Below are 14,036 nucleotides of genomic sequence, written 5' to 3'. Positions count from 1 at the left end.
CTAAATCCGGTTAGCTTTGAGCGCAGAGTGAATGAGGTGGAGGCAGTCAGCCCTGCGACGGCGAAACAAGCCCGGTCCGTGTTTTAAAAGAGAGGAAAAAATACAGAAAACATAGTAAGTTGGAGAACATCTCAGCGTGGACGGTACTGCCGTCACTTCCACGCGGGCTCGGTGACTTCTCGGTTGGTCTCGCGCGCCCCGTAGCTTTCGGCGTGTCGCTGTTTTGCCCATTCTCACACGAGTCAACACTAAGGTAAGCCTGCAGAAACCCGCAAATCAACTGGGTGAAGTTGGAGCGCTTTGACCTGTCTGCTCCGCTTACTTCCACTCATTTATTTTATATTATTATTTTTTTATGTTGCGCGCTTTCCGCCTCGTTTCCCCCTTCGAGAAGGAAAAAGTGTCGTAAAAGTTTGGAGTAAAAAAAAAAACAAAAAACGACATCCCGGGCGGAGCGGTGTCACTTTCTCGCTTTCCTCGCTCTTTGTCCACTCAGATGTGCCTGAACTACAACATTGTGCTCGGACCTTGAAGTTGCCCGTGTTTATTCCCACATTTTATGCTTTTTCTGTGTTCTTTGTTGTAATAAACCCCCAAAAGATAATATCCAAACTGAGCCATTCTTTAAAATTTTATCTATCCATGCCAATCTTTGTTCGTGGCCACTCATTAAAAAAGGCCTGCGAGCGAGCTCTTGAGACATCTCCCGTGTAGCGAGACGCGTTTCATCTAATTGTCCACAATTTGTGTCGACTTCCCTAACGTGTTATTCGGTGTATTTACAAATAATTGTCCCTGTGGTGTGTGTGAGCTCCTGTTGAAGCAGCAGCAGCTCGCACAATGACCCCCACAGATCTGCTGCTGGTGCCACACGTTGAGCCTGTCAGGCTTTCTAGTGGCTCTGTGTGGTTACTGCACCGTGTTTCCGCTTCCCATCAATCCCAGGGGACGACGGCGTGCATTGTCTTGTCTTTGTGCCCTTGCAGTGTTTGTCTCTGATTGCTCAACATTTACCTGGACCCTCTTAGGCTCCCATTGAGTGGTCCCGGTTGCAATGAACGGGGGAGGCAAGAGGACGTTTTCCTTCTTTCTTTATGTTTTATAAAGCAGGTAAACTTGGATTGCAGACACACCCTCTGTTATCTCAGGCTAGAACAAGGTCCACTCAGCGGGGACATGTAGGTGGACTAATAGGCCCGAACTACAGAAACTTTCATTGCACCGCGTCCAAAATGTTACCCTGGACGAGTGGCATTTTCATTTTAGGAACTCGAAATTCACCTATCTTTCTAAATTTATTCGATATTAAACAGCGTTGACTGATTGAAACTCTACATTCATAAAGAAATAGGTACTTGACTAAAAGAAAATTGCAGTAATGCCATTTTTAAAGATGGTTTTCTCTGTATTTAGTATTTATTAAAGTAGGATTGGACGCTGTAAGCTTCCCTAAACAATTAAAAGTTTGTATGTTTACAGACATGAGCAGTAAGAGTGATTGTTGGTGTTTTCTTCCTCCATTTTCACTCTGTTCCAGTCGTTTCAATACGTCCATATTTGTTTAACCATGTTCATAAATAACAATGAAAGTCATTATTTGCGGTAAACTAACCTTTTTCGATGCTCTTGGTTTGCTGGAAGTAAAACTACAAGCGCAGTTCCGATCACTCCGTTCGGATATCGCTTCCGAGCGTTTCAACAAGTGAAGATGCATCTCGTGTTTTCTCTCTTGGACGGCGCCCAGACTCTGTGTGGTGTGAATTGAAAGCATTTCCTCTGGTACCAGGTTTCGTCTTGCGTGCTGTCGCCGCCTTATCAGCTCAATATGTTGTAGTACTGAGCTGATGGTCGCATAAATTAGGAAGTTTTAATGAAAACACACAGCTGGTTTGGAAAATGAGGCTTTAAGAGTTGTTTTCAAAGTGACTTCAGTTTGCTTCGATCAGGTCGTTGCTATAAATTAATCAAGTCAGTTTGAGAGTAACTAGTAGTTCTTTCACTAGATCCGCTTTAACTAGATTAGATCAACAAGCGAGTGTGTTTTGGTCTGAACCTGTTAGTTTTTAAAGCCTAAAATCTATTAGGTGTCTGTAGTTACATAACCTGTAGAAACCACATGAATGCAGAGGCCGTCAGAAAGGTTGATTAAGAAAGAAGCTGAAGCCTCCAAAAAGTCAACGTTGAGTCATTTTTTTGCAATAAATTGGTGTAGTGGAGGTGGTGGGCCACATCATAGATGAACAAGCGGAAGCAGAAATGACAGATTGTCAGGTTTTATTATTCAGTCACTTTTGTTCAATGATGTGATGGCCAAAATAAATGAGAAAAAAACCCAATTGCATGTCTTATCTGTAATCTAAAGAAGTAAGAATAAAAATCTATTAGAAGGCTCTAAAATGTCTGCAGTAATGAGAGACCGCAAACCTTTCTCCAAACACTAATGGCACATATTTGTGTATAATTTGAGGAAAACTTAATGGTATCAAAAACTCGTGTGTGTGTGTATACCAGGTTGATGATAAACACCATTTATTGTCTTTTCTTGAACATAAAATGAATAAAACATTCCAGCAGCTTACATTTTAATGATTAAGAACGCATTAGGCTGATTAAAAAGAACAACTACTGGAGGGTGTTTCCACTCTGCAGTCAGACTTTTTGAGTTTCTGTGTGGGGATTTATTTCTGGTTGTCACATTGCTGAGTAGTTTGCTTGTAACACTCATGATGTAGGTGTTCAGATTGTTATTAAACTCCCCTCAGCTGTTCCCGTTCTATCAGACTAGGAAGTTGTCAGATGAGCAACATCTTTACAGATAAAATGATTCATTCTCTCTCTTTTTTTTTTTTTTTTGTTTGTTTTTCGTACATGTGATGACACGATGACGAGATCAGACTAAATGGTCTGCTGATCTTTCTGTCCTGCTTGATGGGTTTTCAAGCCGCGGGTGATTAAAAGCGACACAATGCCCACTCATCTTCCTCTAGTGATGTGTTCAGGAACAAAACAAACAATGCACCTAACGCAATAAATTAACTTTGTTTTAAAGTTAGTGTCTGTATGAACCATTTAAGGTAACATCATCCTCTCAGACATTACGATTCATATCATATAGAAGTGGGAAGTGAACATGTATTTAACATTTATTATAATTATTATTACAGTATTGCATACTTTTAGGCCTCTATGCTTTGATATTTACATCTATTTAGGCATAAATAACAAAATAAAGCTTTTTTTCTGCTGCTGTCATGATATTGTAGCAAGAAAAGCAATTATAGAAAGATCTTTATAAAGTTGTGTCATGTTTGTCTCTTAGGAAACTGAGCTCTGTAGGAGTGAGATGGAAATTAATAATTGTAGAAACAGATGGGTGGTCAGAAGATGCGGCGGAACTCATGAAGATCATCATGATAGCAAACTAAGAGCCGTTTTATATTATTGGATTCATCTGTAATGTGGGGAAGGGTTAGTCATTAAACTGGCAGAACATGCAGTCATGGCAGCAGCCCTCCTTTTCTGTGACCCTGTGATTTATTTGAGGGAAAGGAAGGGTTTTCGTGTTCAGCAGAGGGCAACCATCACAGTGCGTGTGCCCAGCCATGCCAGGGAAATACAATCTGTTTTCATTTGCACTCTTTTTAAATTTTGATCATAAATCCTTGATTTCTTTTTAACCACAACTCCAAATCATGTCATTGTTTTTCTTTATTACCAGGATTATTTAAGGTCGCTGTAAAAAAAAACGCTTTCCTCCAGTTGATAACCGAGCAATTAAAGTGCCAAAATGTTCAGCTGCTTACACCCCGCCGCCGTCTGCACATTTTACACAACATCTGCATAGGTGGTACGGCTAATATTAATTGTGGTGGTAACATGTTCTATGAAGATTCCGGTGATACTTATTTGCTGTTCAGTCTTCGGCTAATGACAGAAATTGTTCATGCGCTGCAGCACTCTCATTTAGCCAGATCATTAAATCCATTACAGCTACACATCTCATATCTGTAATGGGCTTAGATGACCTGTAGTGGCATCCTGTAGCAGCTTTATGCTCACAACTTTGATTTACTTTAAAGGGTTTTAAAAGAACCATGTCTGAGATGTGTATGTGTGTGTGTGTATGTGTGTATGTATATATTGCAACATCTTTAAAGTTTGTATGGAAAGTTGTGTGGAAACGCAACACTTCGTAGTGTGTTTTCATCCCATTTAATGCTCATTGTCTCCTTGAAGAGCACCTAGTGAACGCCAACAATGATCTTAAACTCATTTAACTTGTTTCAAGGTTTGTTTCAAAAACTCAATTTTCTGCTTCTTAAGTGATTTGCAGATTATTTTGTTTATTCTCTTCTTCTTGTTGTCCTTCGTCTCTGTTGTCACCTCCTTGCCCCGCTACAGGCCCCCCGAGTCCCTAATTCATGCCCGACAACTGTCTCTCAGTCTGTTGGCCTCAGTGTCCTTGTGTCACCGCCGGGCACCAAGCCTAATCCTGCTCTGGGATGGGGGACATGTGGGGGGGTGGCTGGAAAGGCAAGGAAAGAGCAAGAGTCTGGGAGGAAGGGCGAGGCTGTGAGTGAGTAAATCTGGTTATAGGACAGCGGTAGCATCTCAGATTTCACTCTTTTATTCACATTGTCACAGCAGCACAATTTGTAATCTGAAAATGGTGCAAAATGATACTTTGGCCTCAGACAACGTCGAAGATGATCCCGAAAATTAAGGAGTTAATCAACTTCGAGCATATTGAGAAAATAATAGCTGGGTTTGCATTGACTAAAAAATGAAAATTATTGCAATTTCTTGAAAAGCTGCACAAAAAAAGAGAAACACAGAACACGCCTCTAATAATTGAAGTAAATAGACTTGTTTGTTTGTAATTGTAATCCAGTTAAAGATGCAGTTCAACAAAAAAAACCTACATCAAATGAAAAGGGAACAACTCCAATGGACATCCACAAGAGGAAAATAGAAGTTAGTTTTGTCTCTGAGGATATCTGGGATATTTTATCTTGGAAAATGGTGGTCAATCGTGCGAGTTCCCTGTGTGCTGCCTCAGAGCGGAAACAGCTGGAAGAAACATCATTCCAGGTCAAATGCAAATCTCAGAATTTGATTCATTTCCACCAGTTTGCATCGAGTCGTAACACATCAAGCATACACATAAACCTATGTATGTCGTTTAAAGTCTTCCCATGCACCTTTTCTTATTCACGTCATCTGAGTCAAATCAAAATAGAAGATTAAGCAAATGGATTCTTGATTAGAAACATTTTGTGAAACTAGAAGAAACTGTAACAGATTTCTGCAGACAGCTGTGACATTTAAGCTCCTAATTTGGAAAATTTCTTTTTTTTATTAGTGAATGGATTGGAGGTGGGTGTCTTTTGAGGGCGATTATCTAACAGATTGTAACTTCATTTCCACTCGAGGGGAGAAAAAGTCCCCGTAAATTCATAAACATTCAGAGAGCTGTTTGTTAAATACCAATCAGGGTTGAGCAGCTCATAAACATGTATGGGGTTCAGATTACTTAGCAGAAAATTGGTACTTGGGCCAAAAAGAAACACTGAGTGAAACTGAAACCCTGCGCTTCTTAAAGGAGACAAAAGTGCAATACTTTAAGTGTCTCTGCATACAAATTTGATAAATTAAAAACGAAACTACTAACCAATAATGGAAAAACCTCTAAAACTTGCAGCTACATTGTCAACGATTTAAATAGTTTTCCAAAAACGAAGCAGAAAATTGACCCTCAGTGGGTGTAAAGAGATGTTAGTTGATTTGATTTTACTGTTGGAGTAATTTATAGTAAACAAAAGAATATTGCCAATCTAAATTCCATATATAGAAGGTTATTTCGAAACATATTCAAAAATCTTTAATAATAAAAAGAAATCTAATCATCAGTTATCAGATGAAGATTTGTTTTGAACCCTTCACTGTCAAAATATTTGGATTAGTCCAGATTAAATTGTTATAAAGTTATGCCATCTTGACTTTTATAATCTTTCACCAGCTGAAGGTTGTTGTAAGAGGTTATGGCTCATTCATACTGGAGTTTCTATGACTTGTGTATAGTTCGGCTATTGTTTTAGAGTTTGTTCGATTGTGTTGTTCTCTGCAGAGGCTTTGACAGGCCCTTCACGCTCTAATTGATTTAATTAGGTGGACGTTTCCCCCCTTTGGCTGTACTGATGTACAAACTGTCAGCACGCAGACACACATCGAGTTATCTCACTCAGCGCAACATGGGCTCTGCTTATCTGCATTTCACAGAATGATCCGAGTTTCCCCCTCAGAGCATCACAGCCAACGCAGCATCCATCCCTCAGTGGTTCATCCTCGTTAACAAACATTTAGATGCCACAAAAGGGATCAGCACTAATAAATATGACAAATGTATGCTCAGATGCTGCTGGACTGCGGTAGTTATTCTACATAAGCACAGCTGGCATATTGCTTTGTTTTGTGTCTTTGGCTTGTTGGTTAATTTTGACTTGCAGCCAAAATAATCCCAGATAAGCGATTTTAAATCTCAAACCATCTCACCTAACCACTGAACAAAGAGCATGCTCGCTAATTGATCTTATAAATTCAGAATGACATTCATTTTTGCGTCATAGCATCAAGTTAAACACAAACACAAATGTTTGTTTTTAAAAATCCAAATGAAATGATCCATCCCCTTACACACATTCCTTTAAAATAAACTTGCAGACGGCGTTGGGTCCTGGTGCTGTTACATTGTTTCTGTTTGTGCTGCGCAAACATGGTCTTGAAGCGATTAACTCCGGGACTCGGAGGTACATCATCACCCATGGTACAGCAAAGACAACAAGCTGCAGGGTTTCCTTCCTGTGCAGCAAGAAATTGCCCAAAAAAAAAAAAAACCCCACTGAAGTGATGCTGGTGATATTTCTATCAGTTCTGGCAGCAGGGTGGTGGTTCTGAGCAGAATTAAAACAGCTATTCTAAATCGTCAGTAGTCTAGTTTGACTTCTAGGTCAGACGGTGATTTAGGGGGAGCTTGATTTGCTTTTGATTGTAATCTGTTGGCATCTATTTTCAGCATCAGTAAGTCATGTTTATTTATCGCGGGAAGGCAAAATCATGATTTGAGATTGTAATTCAGGTAAATGTATTGCCCCAGTTTTTGTCTGAATTGAGTTTGCATCATTTGATGTGGATGAGATCAGGTAGCTGCAGTTTTACAGCATTTTTCAGCCTAAAAGCATGTAGCAGGGAAAACAAACCAAATGCATCCAAAGAGCTTGGCTGGTCCAAAATCTCCTCTTGTCCAGTTGTTCAATACTGGACTTTGTTTTCCGATTTTTATTTTAGATCGTTTATACAACCACACGTCTCATCTGTGCTTCCACTTAGCATTCACAGTCACCATTAATGACTTGTGAGGTAAGTCTGCAGATGTTACAGATGATGTCTTGGAAGATAATTAAGAAATTAAAGGGGATTCCCCCATATGGCACACAAGGGGAGGGTGGGGGGTGAAGTATATTTAAATGATGTGAACCTGTGCCGGGGCATGCATTGTGGGAGGGAGAGTGTGACTGGAATTCAACTCCAGTGCAAACCTGCAACCAGAGCTTTCATGGTGCAGCCGAACACTGTTACTAGAATTGCACAATAGACGAGACAAGACGCAACAAAGACCGGCCTGCTGATTGTCGCTGCATTAGAGCTAGAGTGCAAAGAGCGCTGAAATATGGCGCCTTCTTCTTGGCAGTGTTATTTTCCTAATAACCCACCCGATTTATTGCTGGGTAATTCATCAAACACAGATCATTTAGGTGTATTGCAGCTTGTTGGAGGATTCGTAACACACTACTACTGCATTTTGCCCAGTTGTTGTTCAATTAAATCACAGCACAACCATAAGTGATTATCCCTGCTGCATTTTCAGCTGAACTTTATTTTGCTGGTTCACAGTGAGAGGCCAGTAGCTGTAAATACTGAAAATACAGCCATCCCAACCATCTGCACAGTTTGGCTAATCATAGCTTATAGACACATAAAAGGCAGACCAGCTTCACAAATGATTTCTATTTTTGGTATTTCTCCTCTTAATGTTTTTAGTAACTTGTGGCCAACCAGATTATGTAATTTTTAGAGACTTGGCTATAAATGGATTTCCTCATGTATCTACTTTACCTGTGTGCCTGTGAGTTGATTCAGTAGCTGATTGAAACAATGCGATAGGACTCCTCCAATCCATTTCTGTGCTTTCTCTTATTCCCTTTTACAGACACATGCGCTCACACACATCATGGCTCCAGGTGAAGGAAATCCTGCTTTATTTATAAGATGTAAAGCTGAGAATGCCACACAGTTCTCCTGGGAGCTCAGCTCTGCACGCACTCCATTTGGCTTGTGTAGACACCGTCTCTGTATTGCTCTCGCATGCATATACCATCACAAACACTTGCTACAGAGCATCCTTTCCCCCCCTTCGCGATGTTGTGTCTTGGCAGAACGTGTCTTGATGTGACCTTGGCAGTTCACGGAGGCGTTCGCTGACTGTGGCACTTTGTGTGCTTTTTAATGTGGAGGAAGTGATATCATCTGCATGTCACAGAACCAGAAACGCTTTTGTTTGCCCAGGCCACACAGCAGCCGGTCGTGGAATGTCCTGGAAAATGTCAAGCTATGGAATCCTGCAGTTCAGAAACTGGAAGAGCCGAGCTCCAATGGATTTATTTATCGGTCGCATGAGTGGGCACAGTGGAGGCTGCATTAATTAACGACATGGCAACAGAAATGATTATGAATGAAAGGTATTGCAAAAAAAGCATCTTTGTCTAGAGTAGAGGATATTTAAGCTTCTGGTGGAATTTAATTTTTGCTCATCTGCAATCAAAGAGAAGTCTAAGTTTATAACTCGGCTGTAATGAGTATTTTCATTATGATTTCTACATTGATGTCAGCCTCTGATTCTGTTCGTTTTGCAAAAGGAAATTATGTGCTTCAGATGTGATGAGTTTCAGCTTTTTGTTTATCTGTTTGGATGTAATTGCAGTGTTCTGGTGTAGTTTACCGCTTTGATAGCAGCTGTTTTAAACCAAAAAACAACGGTTGGGCTTTTCGTAGTGATCTTTATTGTTTTTTTTTTAATTGTTGTTTTTGGGAGCAGCTGTAACATTATCTTTGAGTGATCTGACCTTAATTTAACCTCCATGCTAACACAAGCAGAGCATGTAAAATCTGAATGCTAATCACGGCCACCAGACTTAAAAGCTCAAGTTTATAGTGTCAGAATGATAACCTGGGTCATTTCAGACCATTGCAGTGTCATTCTTTAGTTATTAATTTAACGAGTAGATAAAACTGAAGCATGGAATGAAAGTTTGACAGCACAGAGTGAAGTATTTTAACATGTTGGAGGATAATCTTGATGTCTTTCTGAATGTTTAACAAGAAACCTCTGGAATGTCGTCGTCATCGGCGCTGCTAAACAATCAGTGAACACCTTACAAGGCAACCAATCCCATTCAGCTGGAAGCCCGGCCCTGAAACTACGCAAAATGTTTTATACCAATCTTATACATTTCTGTAACTTTTATCAATCCATGGGTTGCTGGTTGGCAGAGTTTATATTTTGCATTGAGGCAGGTCAGCTGCTTTGTTTCTTGTTTTTATGTGAAACTTAAACTGTTGGCTGACAGTGGGATGGATGTTTTTCCTTCTGACCTACAAAGTTAATGAGAGGATCCACAAAATGGAGATCTAAATTAATGCACTCACTTCTACATTCTGACAGATTTACTGAAACACAATGTTGCCTTTCCACAATATTTTCAACATACCTCTGTAGTGTCTCCTGTGGCTCTGACGTCAAAACAAAGTTACGCAACGGAGACAAATAAACAAAGGCAAGAAGAACTAGTCTATTACTAGAAACAACTCCTTGCTCCAAGTCTTTTTAAAAAAAAAAGTTCCCAAGTGTCTCAAGAAAACCTGGATAAATATAGATTGTTTTTTTCCACTCAGGAAGCCATGGAAAAAGTTATTCATGGAAAATAAACAGAATAATAAAAGTTCTTTGTTTATTTTCTTACATTTTACTCTATTTATTTGTTGTAATTATATTTATAGTTAAATTCTCATTAACAGAGACTGTGATGTTGATATATCTGCTTCACTAAGAGGAGGGAAATGGTCTCTACTTTATCTTTATCTCTACTTTACATACACTACTATTTATTTTGCCAGTTTTCAGTCCAAATTAAATATATGTTCTGTGTGTGTCAGACAATTTATTTAACTTCTTTTGGGTTTTATAACAGTTCCGACTGTTTTTCCTTCTGCTGATGTTTGAAAATCACTGATTGTTAATTCTACATTTTAATGTCATGTAGCTGAAAACTCTTTAACATTTTCATCCTGTGCTGATGTGAAATAATCCAGATCGTCTTGTTGGCTGCTGACGTGAAGCCTGTGTGTGTGCGTGGTTTTATTTGTTAGCAAAATCTCTCGCAAACCAGTGGACAGATTTTAATGAAAGTAATCATTGTATGGACCTCTTCAACTCATTACCTGGAGTAAACCCTTTTCAAGATGGTTACCACAGCTAATGAACATTAGCAAACAAAAATGGCTACAACTCAGTTAATTTTACAGATATTGAGCTAAAATTTGGCATGGTAGTAGCTGAGAGTCCTCTTCAGTGCATATATTGAGCACAAACAGATCATGCAACTGTTCAGCATTCCTTTAAGGAGTGCTAGTTTCATTTACCTTTTTTATTTTTTTGCTTATAATCACAGAAACTTTACAAACATGAACAGATGTTAGGCTCTTAAACTAAATTTGTCAATTTCTAGAATTGTTCAACCTTATTTTGTTTTAACTAGAGATTGAATGAATGAACTTAACTTTGTTACATTCGCTGCAGGTTATTGTTTCCACATAGGCAAAGATTCACAGCACAGTATGTAGCTTGTATTTTTAAATTTAGTTGTTTGTGGCACGTACTAAGCAAACAGCCACTGTGAATGTATCAAAACGTACGTGATTGTGGTTTAAAAATGTCCAACAGGTCTGCATTGTATCGCAGAAGTGCTTTTGTATTTCATTACTACATCAGTCGGGTCTCTGTGGGGAGCCTGAAGGTAAAATTTGATCAAAGAGAATAATTCAGTCCTGTAGCTGAGGGAGGGAGTAGGCAGCGAACCAGTGGAGCAGAAGGTACAAAGAGAAGGTAAATCTTAAGCTTTTTTTATACTAAACTGAGGTTTGTGTTTCACAATAGAGAAGAAAGGAAGCGAAGAACTGGAACTCTGACCCGGTTGTGTTCTCTAACGTTTCCAAATGAGTTGCCATCATTTTTACAACAAGAGCTTTATTAACTTGGGTGTTTTTGTTTTGTTTTTTTGTTTTTTTAAAGGGTAACATGATGTGGAGTTTTTATCTTTCAGCATTCAGTAATTTGTGATTGGCCTGCCTGAATATCTATCGTATAATCAGTGCATCTTCAGACGTGGCTTTCCTGGCTTGCGTCATCAGTAAAAAGTCCCTACATGCTATTTATTACTCGCAGGGATGCTGACAGATGTAAGAGGTGTATTTAACTTATTTAACTCCCTCTATCTAGTTGTCGAGTAGGAGCTGTGGGCGTTTAAAAAAAAAAAAAAAGCAAAAACCCAAGAACATGTTTATTCATTGCTCCCCACTTCTGTACGAGCCATGAAAATTCCCAAACATAAGTTTAACACAGATGTTGAGAAACATCAAGAGTAACTGGGTCAACGTTTCTCACATCACTGATAAATTTAGTCATTTTCACTACTAAACACCACAAAGAAATACTAACTCTATTATTCCTACTGCTTATAAAGGCAGACATTTCAAAACATCTGTACAACATGATGGATTGTGGATGTTTTTGTGGCAAATATGCTTCCATCAAAAAAAGAAATCAACCTTTTGCTTTAATAAAGGCACTCTTTAGGGAAGAATATAGTTTGGACAGAAACACCAGGCAATTAGAGTTAAAAAACAGTGACAGTTTTTTATGAACAAGAGGCTCACCGTTGCATAAGATGCGAGGAAAACTATGCTCATGGGTAATTCTGTGCAGCGGAGGTAAAGGTTGTACACAGAATTGGGTTATAAAACAAGCTGCTCTTTAGAGGTTTCACACTATGTGTTTAGTGGGGCGGGGGGGTTGCACGGGGAACAAGCTCTGAGCTGTTTTGGTTGGAGTCGGCATCAAGAAGTTGGGTAAACGGCCTGGTTTAAAAGTGTTCGGACTACAGATAAGGTTTTGTTAGGAGCACACTGCCGCAGGGATTCTTTTGTTGATCAGCTTTCAGTGCAATCATTATGACAAAAATAATTTAAAAATATACATGCTGTGCTGCTCTTTGCCTAAATTAAAAATGAATATTCATTAAAATCGCATCTCGCATAATGTAATCCCTATGAAACTGGAGACCAGGGTGAGATACTTCACAAACAAAAAATAGATGAAGTAAAAGATGAGGTGCATAGTTATGTTGTGCTGGTGAAAGATAGTGCAAAGATAGTGCAAAGTTAACCTACAGTTAACTTTGTTATACCTGTTTATGACTGAGATCTGCAGACGATTATTTAAAATCACCTGAAAACTAGCTTTAGACTCTTGTTGATTTGTGTTCTCAGTATCTGAAACAAAAAGGTGTTAAGTAAGTATTTCCGAGTTTATGCATTGATGGAAAAACTTAAAATCTCTGCTGCTGATCAGAGCGGTGTTTGGTTTTTGATCAGACCACAGGAAGTGGGTACAGATTAAAGCAGTCAAGCAGGAACAGGAGAGGTGTTTTTTTTTTACATGCTATTTAGTGTAGCTTAAATCATTTTGTTTACTGTTGGTTCAGCTTTGCCTGTCTTGTGTTGATGATATTAAAGGTTTAATGATTATTTTTAGCAGAACAATAACCAAAACCATAGTTCTCAAGTATTAAATCTTGTCTAAGCACAAGCGGTCTAAAGTTTAATTACCAGCTTTAGAACAACCAATGCTTCTTTTTTTAGACATGTTCAAGTCTTTACTTGTCTTTTTTTCATCATGTCAGGTAGTTTTTTCCATGCACTCATTAATACACACATGCTGAATTGTGTAAAGTTTTTTTTTTTTTTTTTTTTTTCCATTCACACTCGTGTTCCAGCTAGAAATGGGGATTTTAAAAAAGCACAAGTGTTAGCATAACAACCATTTAAAATCAGTCCTAGCGAGAACTAGTCTCAGCTGCCACTAGATGGTTCGGGTTCATCGCTTATTTTGTGGTTTTGGTTCAAACGTGTCCGTGTCTGCACAACTAGAACTTGCAGCGAGGTAAAATGTACTCCAAGTCCTGCAGCTGAAAAACCCTCTAATGAAACAAGCTTTGGGTACATACGTGTGTGCTGCTGCTAATTCTGCTAGCTGGGGAGCTTCATATTCTTTCTTTTTCACTGGTCTGTTGGATCAGCGTGCAGGGGAATGTTCATGTTCTGGCAGTGAAGCTGAGCTCATCTGTGACCATAGTTTCAACTTTATAATCCTTTCAAAATAAACAACGGTGGTGGAAAGATGCTTTGAAAAGCATCTTGACTCTAGAGTAGTGGAGACATGTTCTATGGAGTGATGAATCACGCTTCTCTGTTTGTCAGTCCGATGGACGACTCTGGGTTTGGCTGCTGCCAGGAGAACGTTGTGCTAAGTGTAAAGTTTGGTGGAGGGAGGATCATGGTGTGGGGTTGTTTTTCAGAAGTTGGGCTCGGCCGCTTGGTTCCAGTAAAAAGAACTCTTAATGCTTCAGCACACCAAGACATTTTGGACAATTTCATGCTCCCAGCTCTGTGGGAACAGTTGGGGATGGTCTCTTCCTGTTCCAACATGACTGTGCAGCAGAGCACAAAGCAAGGTCCATAAAGACATGGATGAGGGAGTTTGGTGTGGAAGAACAGAGTCAAGACCCCAACCCAACTGAACATCTTTGGGTTGAATTCAGGGGTGGGAATTAAAAATTTTGTCCACCAGCCACAGTGGCTGGGGG

The 14,036-nt window shown here is 39.3% G+C and overlaps 1 protein-coding gene across 2 annotated transcripts in view; it reads left to right on the top strand.

The window, feature by feature from the left end:
* Positions 1-14,036, top strand: part of nck2a (NCK adaptor protein 2a) — a 31,119-nt gene continuing 17,083 nt past the window's right edge. Inside the window, exon 1 of one of the 2 annotated variants that reach the window (XM_017410075.3) lies at positions 1-114. The gene's annotated coding sequence lies outside the window, so the exon portion shown is untranslated. Of the gene's footprint in view, positions 254-14,036 lie in introns of both variants that reach the window. The other variant, XM_017410074.3, reaches the window with a different exon arrangement.

Source organism: Kryptolebias marmoratus, linkage group LG6 (assembly GCF_001649575.2).
Source record: "Kryptolebias marmoratus isolate JLee-2015 linkage group LG6, ASM164957v2, whole genome shotgun sequence".
In the NCBI taxonomy this organism is placed as follows: Eukaryota; Metazoa; Chordata; class Actinopteri; order Cyprinodontiformes; family Rivulidae; genus Kryptolebias; species Kryptolebias marmoratus.
This window is presented reverse-complemented; position numbering and strand designations above follow the sequence as displayed.